General features: G+C 55.1%; 1 protein-coding gene across 9 annotated transcripts in view; it reads right to left on the bottom strand.

Annotated features, from left to right (window-relative positions):
- CDH23 (cadherin related 23) overlaps positions 1-13489 on the bottom strand; it is a 420227-nt gene extending 406738 nt beyond the window's left edge. For 5 of the 9 annotated variants that reach the window (XM_040485289.1, XM_040485299.1, XM_040485290.1 and 2 more), the window contains exon 1: positions 13223-13486. The gene's annotated coding sequence lies outside the window, so the exon portion shown is untranslated. Of the gene's footprint in view, positions 1-13222 lie in introns of all 9 variants that reach the window. The other 4 variants (XM_040485294.1, XM_040485295.1, XM_040485296.1 and 1 more) reach the window with 2 other exon arrangements.
- Between the last annotated feature and the right edge of the window lie 950 nt (positions 13490-14439).

The raw sequence follows: 14439 nt of genomic DNA, 5'->3' as shown, positions 1-14439 counted from the left end.
GTACTTCTATATGCCAGAAACAATTAGAAATGAAAAATATTTAAAAATTTTTTTTTCAACGTTTATTTATTTTTGGGACAGAGAGAGACAGAGCATGAACGGGGGAGGAGCAGAGAGAGAGGGAGACACAGAATCGGAAACAGGCTCCAGGCTCTGAGCCATCAGCCCAGAGCCTGATGCGGGACTCGAACTCACGGACCGTGAGATCGTGACCTGGCTGAAGTCGGACGCTTAACCGACTGCGCCACCCAGGCGCCCCGAAATGAAAAATATTTAAATAGCATTTATTATAGTATAAAACATAATACACATGCAAAGCAATCTAATAAAAAAAGTGTAAGGCCTCTACACAGACAAATAAAATGCATTCTTAAAAGAAGTTTACTAGGACCGAGGTAAATGGAAGAGCTTATCTTATCCCTGGATCAGAAAACTTAAATGTTGTAAAAATGTCAAGTTTCCTCACGTTGACCTACATATTTTTGAGCCGGTCTCAATCAGCAGGGATTTTATGGAATTTCAAAAGCCAATTCTAAATTTTTTTTAATGTTTATTTTTGAGAGACAGAGAGAGAGACAGAGAGACAGAGCACAAGCAGGGGAAAGGCAGAGAGAGGGAGAGAGAGACAGAATCCCAACAAGGCTCCAGGCTCTGAGCTGGGCTCTCAGCACAGAGCCCAACGTGGGGGCTCGAATCCACGAACTGTGAGATCATGACCTGAGTCGGACACTTAACCGACTGACCCACCCAGGCACCCCTCAAAGGCCAACTCTAAAATTTATATAGAAATTTAAAGAACCGAAAGTAAACAAAAATGTGGAAGACGAACAAAGCTGGGGGGTTTATACTATTAGATATCAAGACTACATGTACAAAGCTATAGTAGTTACACTATAAAGTGTGTATTGGTACACAGACAGTCAAATACGCCCAACAAAATTTGCATAAACATATAGCTATTCCAAAAGACACATAACCAACAATCATAACATCCTTTCCAGCCAAAAACCGGAAGCAAGCCAATTGTCCATCGACAGTAGAATGGGTAAACTGTGGAATATTCACACAATGGATACTACACAGTAAATAGAATGCATGAGTGTAACTATACACGACAGGATAAATCTCACAAATAAGCCGAATAAGAGAAAACATCACAAAGAGAACACACCGCATGATTAAATGTTATAAAGTTTAAAAGAGACAACACGAACGTATGACACTAGAAGTCAGACTAGCAGTTACCTTTGGGGACTGATGACAGGGAGATGGCTTCTGATATATTTTTTTTTTTCTCGGTTTGGGCAGCAGTTTCATGGGAGTGGTCACTGTAATAATTCAAGCTGTATGATTTGGAGACTTTTCTTATGTGTTTTACTCCAATTAAAAAGTTGGCTAAAAAGCCCCAGTTGGATAGGCACCATCAGTTCTCCTAAAGACTACAGTGCCCTGCCTCTCTTTTTGCTTGCCTACCGTGGGAGCACAGTGCCAGTGGGCACAGAGAAAAGCCACAGCCTCTGGACAAGGGAGCCCTTTCCTCCACGAAGCCTTCCAAGACTGCCAATCCCCTCCCCCACCCTCCTTTGAACCTACACAGCCTTTCTCATCGATATAATAGTTATTCCTGACATCCCCAGGCAGCCTGCAAGGCCGTGAGCCTCCAGAATGCAGGAGCTGAGATAATACATAATAATAGCATTTGTTGAGCATTTACTATACGGCAGGCACTTTTTCTAAGCAATTTACATGCAGCAACTCATTTAGTCCTTCCAATAACCCTGTGAAGTCGATACTGCAGTTATCCCAACTTTCCAGATGAGGAAACCAAAGAAAAGAATGATTTATTGAGTTGCCTAAGGCCTCACCGCTAATAATTAGGAGAGCTAGGATTCGAACCTGGGTAGTCTGGCTCAGAAACACTTTGTTTCAGCCATGAGCCCACCGATGAGGCCTCGTGCCGGGGGCCCCGGGGACACCGCCCAGGCCAAGCACAAATGAAGAGATGCTTGCCATCTTTCCAGGCTGGCAATGCGTCTGTGTGTCTGTGGACAGGGATGAGGTGTGTAATGTCTTGAACCATCCCCCCCACCCCCTGCCCCAACCCGGTTCTAAACTAAAACACAGCAGGCAGGCCCGGCCACTGGGTCTGGGCTCCTAAGCCTGGGGAAGCCAGCTGGGGCCAATGCCTGGGTTGGGGGCAAGTTCCTTCCTTATCCTGTAGAGGAGGGCCTGGGACCTTCTCAGAGGTCAGACCCCCGCTGACAGCACTCAGGACAAAGAGGAGGTGCGGGATGGGGGCCCCTGTTCCCCTTGTAGGCATTGGCCAGGGTCCCTCTGCTTCCCACCCCCAGCCCACGGGTCTGGAAACAGCTCCTTTCAAGGCAAAGCCAGCCTCCTCTGGGAATGAATTCTAGCATCTCGGACTCTCCACCCCTCACCTGACAGGCTGTGTCACAAGTTTCTTCTTGAATCTGCCTTTAAGCTGTCCTGCTGCAGTTTAAGCACATGCCCTTTGCTCTGCCTGGAAGGGGCCCTCGTCTCTGCCAGGGGCTCTCTTTGTTTTCCGGGGGGGTTTGCCGGTACAGAAGCTCCTTGGTGCCAGGTCTGGGTGGCCGTAGCCGGGCTCCAGTGACAAACACTTAAAACGACAGACCCCACAGCATCCGAAGAGAAAGTCAGAGTTACCCGCCTCCGGCTTACATCAAACAGTCCTGGCTTGTCGGAGGCCCAAGCCCGGGGAGACAAAACAGTCCTATGTCCATGGCAACCAGAAGCAGCCCAGACAGGGGGCCACCCTGGCAAAGGTGACACGGCACATCCATGCCAGAGACCAGGGCAGGCCTGACACCCAGTTCGCCTAAAAGCCCTGGAAATCCGGCCCGGGGGCAGGGCATAAGGGAAGGACCACCCTTACGTTCGGCCATTGCTGAGGAGGGACCAGGTGTGCCCACTGCAGCGCACCTGTTTGTGAGAACACGTGCACACGCACAGCCAAGGCCATGTGGGTCAAAGTCAGACGGAGAGCGAGCTGTTAGCGCAAAGAACTTCTAAGCCAGAGAGATGAAAGGATAACAGAGAAGCTGTGTCTCCGCCTGGCCTTTCCCATTCCCCTCTGCCCTCGCCTGACAGCCAGGCCCTCCTCGGGGCACCTCCCGAGGAAGCTGTGAAACACGCAGGTGCAACCAGGTCACCTAGTTAACAGCCTCCCTCCCGCTGTATTATTCATGGGCTCCCTTCTTCCGGCCTGAGCTCCAGTTTCCAACAGCCCTCGGGCTCGGCTTGGCAGGTCAAGCAGCCTGGCAGGCCTAGCCTGCGGCAATCCCCACTCTTTACCCCCCCCCCCATGCCCTTCCCACCCCCTTGTTAGGATGCAGCCATCCCGGTGCTAATTCAGCCCCCAGGCGTCAACCTGCACTTCGAGGAAGGAGGAGAGCTTTGGGGTCAGTGAGGAAGAGCAAAGAAGGAACACCTTGGCTGAGTTAGGCTTGAGATGCTAACATTTCCAAAGGTAGCTGCAGGCCCCCTCCTCTCTGTCACACACACACACACACACACACACACAGTGTATCAGCTGTCCCCAGTACGGTACTCTGAATAAGTGTGAGAGCCCACAGAAAGGAAGGGTCCTGTCTTGTCTCTTTCTGTACTTTAGAAATTTTTTTTATTTATTATGCTTAATAAATATGTGCTGACTCGTACACTCTCCCCAAAAGATGGGCACCAAATTGATAGAGTGGGCGTAAGTCATTAAGCCATTCGAAGACACCGCTGTTGGGTTCAGAGATTTTCATGTTATTTAAATATCTATCTGCATACATCTTATAAATCCCACATAGTTTAAGTCATCCATACATAGTGATAACTAACAAATATTTGATTGATTGATTGATTGATTGCAGTTTCTACATATCACAATACATTTCGCCAAGCACCTTCACACTTGGCCTGAAACACTGCGGGTAGCTAGTCGCCAGCCAGGCCAACAGCTGAGGGGCAGTGTGGGGTGGGATTCAACCAGGAGTCATTGCATTCGACCCGCAGGCCTTACAGGTGGGAAGAGCTGGGGGTCCGGCTGGGGTCTCCAGGTCCAGGCAAGTGCAGAAACCACCGAAGACATGACCCTCTGGGATGGGGGCAACCCCATCAGGGCAGATGCCCTGAGCCAGGGAGATGCCCTGTTGTTCAACCCCATGGACGTTTAAATCACTGCCCAGCCTCACTCTCTTTAAATGCCTGGGTGCTGTAGGCACCTGAATGACCCAAACCAGGGCCAGTCACAGGTAAGGTCCAGACGGCACTGAACACACACGACGGGCTAGACTCCGAGTCTAGCCCTGTTGCTGCCTCTGTGCAGGCCCGAGGTGGGTCACTTGTCCTTTCTGAGCTCATTGTCCATCTGTGTAATCAGGAATTTGGCTCTGGCCTTCTCCAAGCCCAGTGCAGGATGAAGCACAGACTGAAGATTAAGGAGTCTGACCGCCTTGCTCAGATTCTACTGCATCACCTGCTAGCTATGTGACTTTGGGTGAACTGCTTAACCTCTCTGTGCCTCAGGTCTGCCACCTGTAAGGTACGAGTAACAGCAATCCCTATCTCACCGGGCTATTGTTGGGACTGAGGAAGTGCTAAGACCAGGACCTGGCATACAGTTAACGCTTAGGAAGTGTTTTCTGTTATTATTACCAGTCCTGATGCTCTAGAAGTCTATGACAGAGGTCACAGTAAACTGGTCATCCATGGGCCACATGCAGCTTGCTGAAGGGTTTTCCCTATAAGATACATCCCACAAGGGCAGGGGCCACCGATTGGTCCCAGGGGCCTAGAACAGTGCCTGGCACACAGTAAGGGCTCAGTAAGTATTTGATAAATGAATGAATGGCCTCATGGTGTTTTTAAATACTTGAATTAGTTGCTAACATTGAGAATACCAAAATTTTGCATTTCTTAAAATCTGCACTTCTAGATAATTTTGGAGTCAGCGCATGGCCACGCTTGGCCTGCCTTCCAGCTTGACAAGCACGGGAGAGAATGCAAGCGTTGGCACCCCCTTTAGACGGGGTGGGCATGTGCAGTTCGCCGCAGGGCCTATGCAGCAGCCAGTCTGTCCTTTAACGTCTGCCGTCTGGAAGCCGTAGGCACCTGAATGTCCGCCCTGGTCCCGGTCAGTCACGGGTAAAGTCCAGACAGCAAGTAAGGTTTGCATTTCCCCAGCCCCAGAGCAATCTGCCCACGGGCTCTTCTTCAAGGGCCCCAGGATCCCCTCCCGGCTCCGCTCCCACCTCCCGGTCCGGGAAAGGAGACGAGCTTCCAGGTCTCCGGATCACCCCCGTCCCTGGGCACCTGAGCCCCTCCGCCCCCTCCCCACTGCAGACAGGCCAGCCGTTCTCCCCAGAGGACGTGATGCCAAATGCTCCACAATGCAAGCGACTTCCCAGCTTTCCAGGCTGCCATCCTCGCTGGGTTGAAAACTCCCCAGCATAAAATAGCAAGGGGCAGATGAACTTAATCCTTACCTTTCTCATGGGAAGTGTGCAGAGAAGATGGGGGAAACACACACACACACACACACACACACACACACACACCCCAGAGATAAAGTGCTTTTCTAAAGTATTAGTCTCCATGTCAGGCCCACTCCACTCGGATCTCCTATGGACAGGGACATGGTGTCATATGCTCAGTAAGCCTGGTGTCCTGCGTGCTGTGGGGGATGGTGGGGGCTGCAGTGGACACCTGGGCCCCTCCTTCCTACCACCCCCTCCCCAGCCCTGCCAGGGCTCAGGTCCACACAGATGGCCCACGTCTTCCCATCCACCAAGAGGCCTCCGGAGCCCAACCACCCTATTTTCTGCCTTTACGTGTCTGTTGTCACCTGTCTTCTTCGTAGCACCTGGGGCCATCTGTAAAAGGCTCGGGTGTGTCTTTATTACCCGACTTCCTCTCCCAGTTCAGCACAGTAGCCACCAGCCACAGGGAGCCACTGAACATTTGGAATGTACCCAGTCGAAATTGAGATGTGCTCTAAATGCAACACACACACCAGATTCCAAAGGCTTGGTACAAAAAAAAAAAAAAAAAGTAAAATATACAACAAATAATAACTTGTTATATTGATAATATGTTGAAATGATAATATTTAAAAAAAATTTTTTTTTAATATTTATTTATTTTTGAGACAGAGAGAGACAGAGCATGAACGGGGGAGGGTCAGAGAGAGGGAGACACAGAATCCGAAACAGGCTCCAGGCTCTGAGCTGTCAGCACAGAGCCCGACGCGGGGCTCGAACCCATGGACCGTGCGAGATCATGACCTGAGCCGAAGTCGGCCGCTTAACCGACGACTGAGCCACCCAGGCGCCCCACGAAATGATAATATTTTAGATGTCCTGGGTTAAACAAAATAGATTATCAAAAGTAATTTCACCTATTTCTTGTAACTCTTTAAGTGGCTACTAGAAAATTTAAAACCACACCTGTGGTTTGCATTTGTGGCTCGCATTATATTTCTTTTTTTTTTTTTTTTTTTTTAATTTGAGAGAGGGAGAGAGAGAGAGAAAGAGAGAGCAGGGGAGAGGAGCAGAGGGACGGGAAGAATCTTAAGCAGGCCCCACTCTCAGCACAGAGTCCAAGGTAGGGTTCAATCCCACGACCCTGGGATCATGACCTAAGCCAAAATCAAGAGCCGGATGCTCAATCAACTGAACCAGCCAGGGGCCCCTCGCATTATATTTCTATGGGCCAGCCATGCTGCAGATTCTCGGCATGAATCCCTGATAGATAGAGGATAGAGCTAGCCTAGAACACCGTGATGCTCAGTACCCGCTGACCGAATGGCTGGATGAGAGGCCTCCCCAACAGTGCACATGAGACCCTAAAATATAAAGGAGGATGAGTTTGGAAGGACTTTCTGCCCCACTGCCCAGGACGTGCTGGTTTCCCAGTGGCATTCCACCCGAAGATCGCCCTCTAACAGGAAGCCACGGGCCTCCGTAGAAGGGTCAGTAAGGCTTCGAGTTCCATCACCGCTGGTTCCCTAATTAGAAGCCAGGAAAAGTCAGTATCCCTTGCAGACAGGACCAGTGATACAAATGGATACCCAGACATGGTCCCAGCCACCCTGGGTTTCTTTTTTTCCCTCTCTCTGTTTCCTCCCCCTCTCTCGCTCTCTCCTCTCCTTCCCTCCCTCCTTCACTTTCACTGGCTCCCAAATTACAGCCTTCTGTCAGAAACAGAGGCAATCAAGGTGGCACGCAGGGCCCTTGTCACAAATGGCATCTCAGGTCCTCTCCAAATGGAGCATGGCCTTTAAATTTTTTTTTTTTTAACGTTTATTTATTTTTTGGGGACAGAGAGAGACAGAGCATGAACGGGGGAGGGGCAGAGAGAGAGGGAGACACAGAATCGGAAACAGGCTCCAGGCTCTGAGCCGTCAGCCCAGAGCCCGACGCGGGGCTCGAACTCCCGGACCGCGAGATCGTGACCTGGCTGAAGTCGGACGCTCAACCGACTGCGCCACCCAGGCGCCCCGGAGCATGGCCTTTAAAGAGAAAAGCAGTGCCGCTATCAGCCTGCCTGGGGGGAAGATGCATTTCCAAGAAGGCACAAGAGACTCCCTCCCTCGTAGGCTGATCAGCCTGCGGGAGGTTCCGGGTGCCTGTGACCGCACAGCCAGGCGCGCGGCTGCTGGGGTCCAAGAGAGACGAAGGCCTGCCTGGCCTGCTCCACACCTCATGTTGGGGCAAGAGAAGCAGGGCTCAGCCCCTGACCGGCCACCGCCCAGATACCTCACCCGGGGAGAGGACCTAGAACAAGCCCATTCCCCAGCTCGGGGCCTCAGTTTCCCCACCTGTAACAGGGGGAGTCTAGCTATTTCTAAGGACCCTTCCAGCCCTTGGAATGGAGGTCACAACCTCAAACGGCTAAAGGGCAAATGAGTAGAGAGGGATCAAATGTGAGATGGCAGGGAGGGTGGGGCTTCGTGGAGAATGAAGGCTGTGAACTCACCGAAATCTAAAGGGAGGCTCTCAGGCAAACCTCGGATGTGAGACAGAAGTCAGAGCGAAGTCGGAAGTGGCTCCTTCTGGAGTGGGTGACACTGCCTGGGAGGGGGCATGCGGGAGCCGGCCGAGGCACTGGGAACGCGTCCCGTCCGCGTGGCGGCGACACAGGCAGGCACACGCGCACAGGTTCGCCACTTCTATTTCCACTCTGCTTCAAAGAATTTTTAAACTAAAAACATAAGTAAATAAAAGGCTGCAATTCGGCAGCGACCGACAACTGCCAACTGGGAACACAGACCCTCCAGCGCCAGCTCCAGTCACAGATGCCAGAAACCTAGACTTTCATGCAAAACTGCTGTCGTTTTAATGTTGTTAGTAGCTAATTTAAAATTAAAACTCACAGCCACGCACGTGCACACACATACACACACACACACACACACACACACACACACATACACGCCTTCAGGCAGAATTCAATTTATGAGCTTACAGACTGTCAACCTCTCGAAATTGCTAGACTACAACGTGCCTCACACATGACTAAATCAAAAGGGGTAGGAACGAAAGCTGCTACATTTTGCATGTGTCCTGTGAGCCAGGCACCACACAAAAGGCTCGCTCTACCATTTTCCCCTTATTCACGCTGACAGCAAGCCTACAAGGCAATTGAGAATGATTCCCATGTAACAGATGAGAAAACTAAGGCCTGGGCAAGGCGGCATGCCAGACCAAGGCTTCGGAGCTCAAGGGCAGACACACTGGTGTTCAATCCCAGTGTTCTCCGCCTGCTTCCAAGCTGCCTTCCAAAAATTACGAAGGGAACAGGTTTGCAATCCCCCTTCGTGACACAGCTTGAGGCCCCTGAGGCCGAGGACGACGTCCGCTCTTCCCATGCCCCTTGGCAAAACACTGAGCCACGGGGACGTTCACTGCCGATGCGAGAGAGTGCCTTAAGAGCACGAAGGCCGAGACCCAAATATAGAGACGGGCAAGGAGCGGCAGAGGCCTGCCCCCTTCCCCATGACAGATCCAGATTAAATTTCACAGTGGAAGACGAGAAAGCTGTCTCTGTGTGGCTCCTTCTTAAATATGCCAAGTTTCTCACGGACACCCTTCTGGTCAATAAAGTTGGTGAGGATACGCATTTTCTGCCCAAGGGGATTCGATAGAGCTATTTTCATATTGAGCCAAAATAGATATGGCCCATAAATGCTCCAGTTTTCTCAGTTGACTCTTCTGCACAAATGATTAGTCACCACCGATGTAGATATGCAGATCAAGGTACGGAAATTTCCAGCACTCCGGAAGCACACCTCGTGCCCTCGTCATTACATCCCCGGGCAACCATGATTCCGTCTTCTGTCGCAGAGGTGGGTTTTGCCTTCCGCGGCCCCTTTCGTACGGGGCCCGGGCCCTTCTGTTCTCACGGTGCCCACCACTCCCTGTCATCTCACACGTGGCACCGTGTATCTGTGTGCCTCCCGGCCCTCGCAGGCACGTGAGTTTGGGACCTCCGCTCCAAGGGCATATGCCTGCAGCCCAGAACACAGCAGGACGGGCAAAGCTGCCCGGTGTTGAGAGTAACCAACGTGAACAGTGAAAACTGGCTATGGCCACACCAAATGCCCTGCGTGTTAAGGGCCAGTTAACAGCGGGGCTAGAAGTAGGGGATCGATCGCCTGGCAACAATAGGCCATTCTGTCAACAAGCATAAGTCTACCTGCGTGGCAGGCCCTGAGGATACAAGGAGGAGTAAGATACAGCCCGTGCTTCGGGGGGCCTCACTGTCCAGGGGAGGGGTCAGACCCCTGCAGAATAGTAAAATGCGCCAGGGAAGGAGGTGAGGGAGAGAGCACGGGCTGGAGAGGAGTCAGTGAAGGCTTCCCAGGGTTGGCGATCCCCAAACAGTGTCAGTAATATGCATGTAAGCGCACGAGGCTGGAGCACAGAAAAACCCCCTCTGATCCCCACTCCTTTCTTCCTGGAGGCTAACTACCCCCATGCATAAGAGCCTACCTGGTGAATGACCTTGCTCACCTATTACCCGCACGAAGAAGACGGCCCCAGCGCCAAGAAACACTCTAATCGGGGCTCAAAATAAAAAATGAACTAAAAAAAAAAACACCAAACCACTGTAACTGCTCGAAATCAACGAGTTCAAAGGCAATTAAGGCAATTTTTAGAAATAGCTTTACATTCTAAAACATTACAATTTTAAAAACCTGGGGGTTCGTAAAAAAAAAAAAAAGTCTTTTCCTCATCGAGTGGGGTTTGAACTCTTATTGACGAAGGAATGGCTCACGTCAGCGTCACCGTGGTCAGGCCCACGACCGGGCTGACCTGTGTCCTCCCACGTGGCTTTCTGGTCACTCTGCACCCCGGAAGGCTTGCCACCTTTCTGGCAAGGAAGCCAGCTTAGGGGAAGGGCAGTCCTCTTTTGACAGGGCTGGGGCATATGCCATGACCTTTCACCTGTGACACCACTGGCCTCACCTGGCCGCTGAGCCAAATCTGCCAAATCTTCTATGCTCAGGCCAGCCTTGATGGCTTCCGGATCGCCATTATTCCTTCAGAAGACCAGGGGGTAACTTGCCACCATCCTGGCTGGCATCATCCTTGTGTCTTGGGGCTCAGGGGTTCCCCCGGCCCCAGGGCGGCAAAAGTGGAATGTCCAGCCTGGGGGGGGGGGGGGGTGAGAGTGGAGCCTGGTCAGTACCCTGCCCTCCGTGGGCTATCCCAGATTAACACGTATGCAGCTCCCTCTGCGTAAGTCCTGTGGCCGCTGAGAGGTGTGATCAGTGAGGCCCTCCAGCGTGTGGGAGGGACAGATGAAGTGGAGGACAGTTACTCAATTCCTTCCCTTTGAGGGACAGCCTCTATCCAGCCCCAGGGCTCCTAGGGGCAGAGCAGTATATCGGATTCCAGAAACCCTGCCCCGTGCCCACTCTCCACCAGCCCAAAGGCAGCACACACACTAACGTTTTGACTGCACGGAAAGCTGGGCCGCTGCGTGACTCTGTTTATAGGTCCCCAAAACACAGACACTTTCTGGCATTAGCAGGGGATGGCCCCGAGGCGCCAGCGGAAAACTGTTACCCGACCCTAGCATGATCCAGGAAAGGAAGTTCCAGTCTCGTTCTCAAACCCACGTTCTGATCCACTGCCCTATGTGGGACACTCCTTCTGCACCAAAAGGTTGTGAAATGCTCATGTCCCTAGAAGATACCGTGGACCAGGGCTTCTCAAACTTTATTGAGCAAATCACTCAGGGATCTTATCAAATACACATCCTGATTCAAGAGTTCTGGGATGGGAAAGAAGGGTCTGCCTTTCTACCAAGCCCCCAGGGGATACTGATGCTGTGTGTCCACAGGCCACCCTCGGGATCGCAAGGCTCCGCCATGCCTTCACCTCCCAGAAGTATGCGCATGTAAAGTAAGGACTTCAGAAAGACGCCCTTTAAAATATTAAGCTCAAAGAAATGAACCCTAAATGGTGAGACTGCAGGTAAGGTGGCTTGTTGGAAGCGGAAGCTATCTGGGAGGCAAACATGACCATCTGCCAATAGAACCCTCAAACCAAGCCCCTCAGCAGGCAGATGTGAGGACCCCAGCTGTTTGAGGATCAGGAAGGCCAAGACAGACATGTGTATGGGGACCCAGCCCAAATAAGGGCCAGGATGCCAGCCCCAAGCCTCCCACTCGCTCACTGTCTCCCACCACCTAGCTCACACCCATTACTTCCTTGCGCTATCTCTCCAGCCCATGGGGTACCCCCGCTCCCTGTCATCCAGGTCCTCTGCTTTCTGACCCTCTCCCGCCAGAGGGGAACCCTCCCCAAGCATTCCTAGTCGCAGCTGAGCCCCCTCCCCTCCTGGCCCTTCCTCCGGCAGAATGACCTCTAGTCCCCCACCCCGTGGGTGCTGCCCGCAGTGCGCCTACCCCTGCACCGTGACCCAAATGTTAACTCCAGCCAGCTCTCCCCACCATGGGCTGACTCATCAGCACCTCGCACCCGGCTCCAACCATGGCTCTTGGAGCCCACCCCCACCCAGGCAAGGGACTGACTCCACCCAATACGCCCGCGGGGACGCACACACGATCCTCACGTGCCTCTCCAGCTTATTTCAAAATTCAAGTTGGGGTGGGGGCTCTGGCTAATTGCCTGAACGGTAAGGGTCAAAGCCTCTGGTCTAAGAGGGCAAAGTACAGACAAGAGGCAGGAGGGAAGAGGCGCGTTACTACTCAGGAAAGGCTAATTTTCCCCCGGTGGCCACTGACAACACCAGGGCTGGGGGACTGGGGTCGCAGTGGGGCGGTGGCCGGCGGCGATGGCACCGGATCTCCGCTCCGAGCACAGAGGCAGCGACTCTAGGTGCCGGCTCACGGAGAGCAAGGTACTGAGAGCTCGCCGGCTGATGCCGCCACCACCTTGGAACGCGCGGGCTGTCCACGCGTCCCGGGCTGACCTGCAGGGGAGATAAGGGGCAGCAATCCCGAGCGCAGGCCTCCAGGGACAGCCAGCACCGTCGGTGGTGGACCTGCCCGCGGACTGACTGGGGAGGCGAAGTGCAAGCCGCACTAGGCTCCCTGCTCCGCGAGGGGTGCATTTCCCCAAAGCCGGATCGGTTTGGGAAGGTTGCGGGGGTCCTCTGGGGTCTCTCGCGGTTACTGAGAGGTGATGAGGGTAGGGCAGAGCTACGTGACTGGAGGTCCCTCCAGCGCCACTGCCCATCCCGCGGTGGCGGTGCGCCCCACCCCATTCCACTGTCCAATTGGGGACCCAGAGCGCGAAGGGGACGGGAGTGGGATCCCGACGCTCTCTTTACCGCCGAAATTCTCCCCACCCCAGGCCCAGACCCAGACCCGACCCAATCCAGGGCGCAGAGAGCAAAGCGACCTAATAATGTCCAGGAACCGGGTGAGGAGTGCAGTGCCTGTCCCCCCTAGGCCAACCCGGCGGGAATTCGAGTTCCCGGGAATCAAAGTTGCCGCGCGTCCGGCCGCGGGCTGGGAACCGGGCGCAGCACCCCGGCCAGGGGCGGGGGACGGAAGGAGGCCCCGGGCGCTCGCCGCGGGCGAGGGCCGCGCCCGGAACAAGTGGTTCGGCGGCGGCGGTCGCGACCCCACGGCTGCAACTTTCCCGCCGCGTGGCGGGCGAACGGCGCGGAGAAAGCGAGGGAAGCGGGGAGGGAAGGGGCGGTGCGCGGCTCTCGGTACCGTGTGCGGAGAAGCGCCGCGTCGCGCCTCGGGCTCTGCTCTCCGCCGGGTCAGCCCCCACGGGCCGCCTGCTCCGCTGCTGGCCACCGCCGCTTCTCGCCGCCGGCACGAAGGCTCACCCTCGGCACGCCGGCCGCTCCAGCGTCCCCTTGGGCCCGCCGCTGGCCGCCTGCAACTTCAGGCGCGCCGCGGGCTCGGACGAGGCGCACCCCAAACGTCCCGAGGCTTTGCACCCCCGCGCTCCATGCCCGGGGCCGGGCCGCCCCGCCCCGCCCGGCTCAGCGCCCGGCCGCCGTCGGACGCGTCTTGTCGCCGAGCATCGCGCCGCGCAGCCCGCGCCCCTCTCTCCCGAGCCGCCGCCGCCGCCGCTCAAGTCCGCGATCAACTTTCCCTCGCTTCCTCCGCCCCGCTCGGCCCCCGCCACCCAGACCCCGCCTCCTGACGCTCCCTCCCGCGCTCCCTCCTCCCCGGCCCCCGCCGGCCGGGCCGCGCCTCGCCGCCCACCCCCTCCACGCTGCGCGCCGGGATCGCGGTGGCCCCTGCCGGGTCCCGCTGCGACCCCCGGGAGCCGCGCGGAGCCCGGCCAGGCGCTCAGGGCATGAATATTTCAGTGCTGGCGAAGCTGCCCTCTGCCGATGTCATGGCACCGGCTGCTGTGGCAACTCGACGAATCCCCCCCAAGGGGCAGGGAGGACGCCCGCGGAAGCGGCCCCAGGTGCGTGCGGGAGCCTTGCCCCGCAGGGCCGTCCGCCCTCCCAGAGAGGGGCGCGCAGAGGGGTGGGGGCCCGGCGGGCCTCCCGCCGGCTCCGCGCCTCCGGCCGAACCGGGAAACGCTCCCGGGAAGCCGGAGCCAGCGAGCCGGCCCACGGCCTGGGTGAGCCGGCGCCATCTGTTGGCTTTAAGCGCCCCCTCTCTGCTCCCAGAATCGCTGAGCGCCGAGCGGGGCTCGGTCCCTCTAGTCCTCGAGGCCGCTTGGCTCAACCAGCTGCCTTTGCCCACACCACTCATGGCGCTCCCACCTGCGCCGTCTCCCTCACTCGAGCTCAGAATGCCCCCCGGTGCTTACAAATGAAGGACCCCGGATGGGAAGAGGGCCTTGAGGTCACCAGAACACCCTCACTTGTGCAGTAGACCATCCTGCAGGAAGGGTCCCCCGGCCTTTTCTTGCCCACCTATAGGGATGGAGACTTCATGACTTTTCCGGACGGCTGGATTGG

The sequence above is a fragment of the Herpailurus yagouaroundi genome, unplaced genomic scaffold, assembly GCF_014898765.1.
Source record: "Herpailurus yagouaroundi ecotype Mexico unplaced genomic scaffold, PumYag 163, whole genome shotgun sequence".
NCBI classification, from domain to species: domain Eukaryota; kingdom Metazoa; phylum Chordata; class Mammalia; order Carnivora; family Felidae; genus Herpailurus; species Herpailurus yagouaroundi.
The sequence above is the reverse complement of the archived record's forward strand: the minus strand, read 5'-3'. Positions and strand labels throughout refer to the sequence as shown.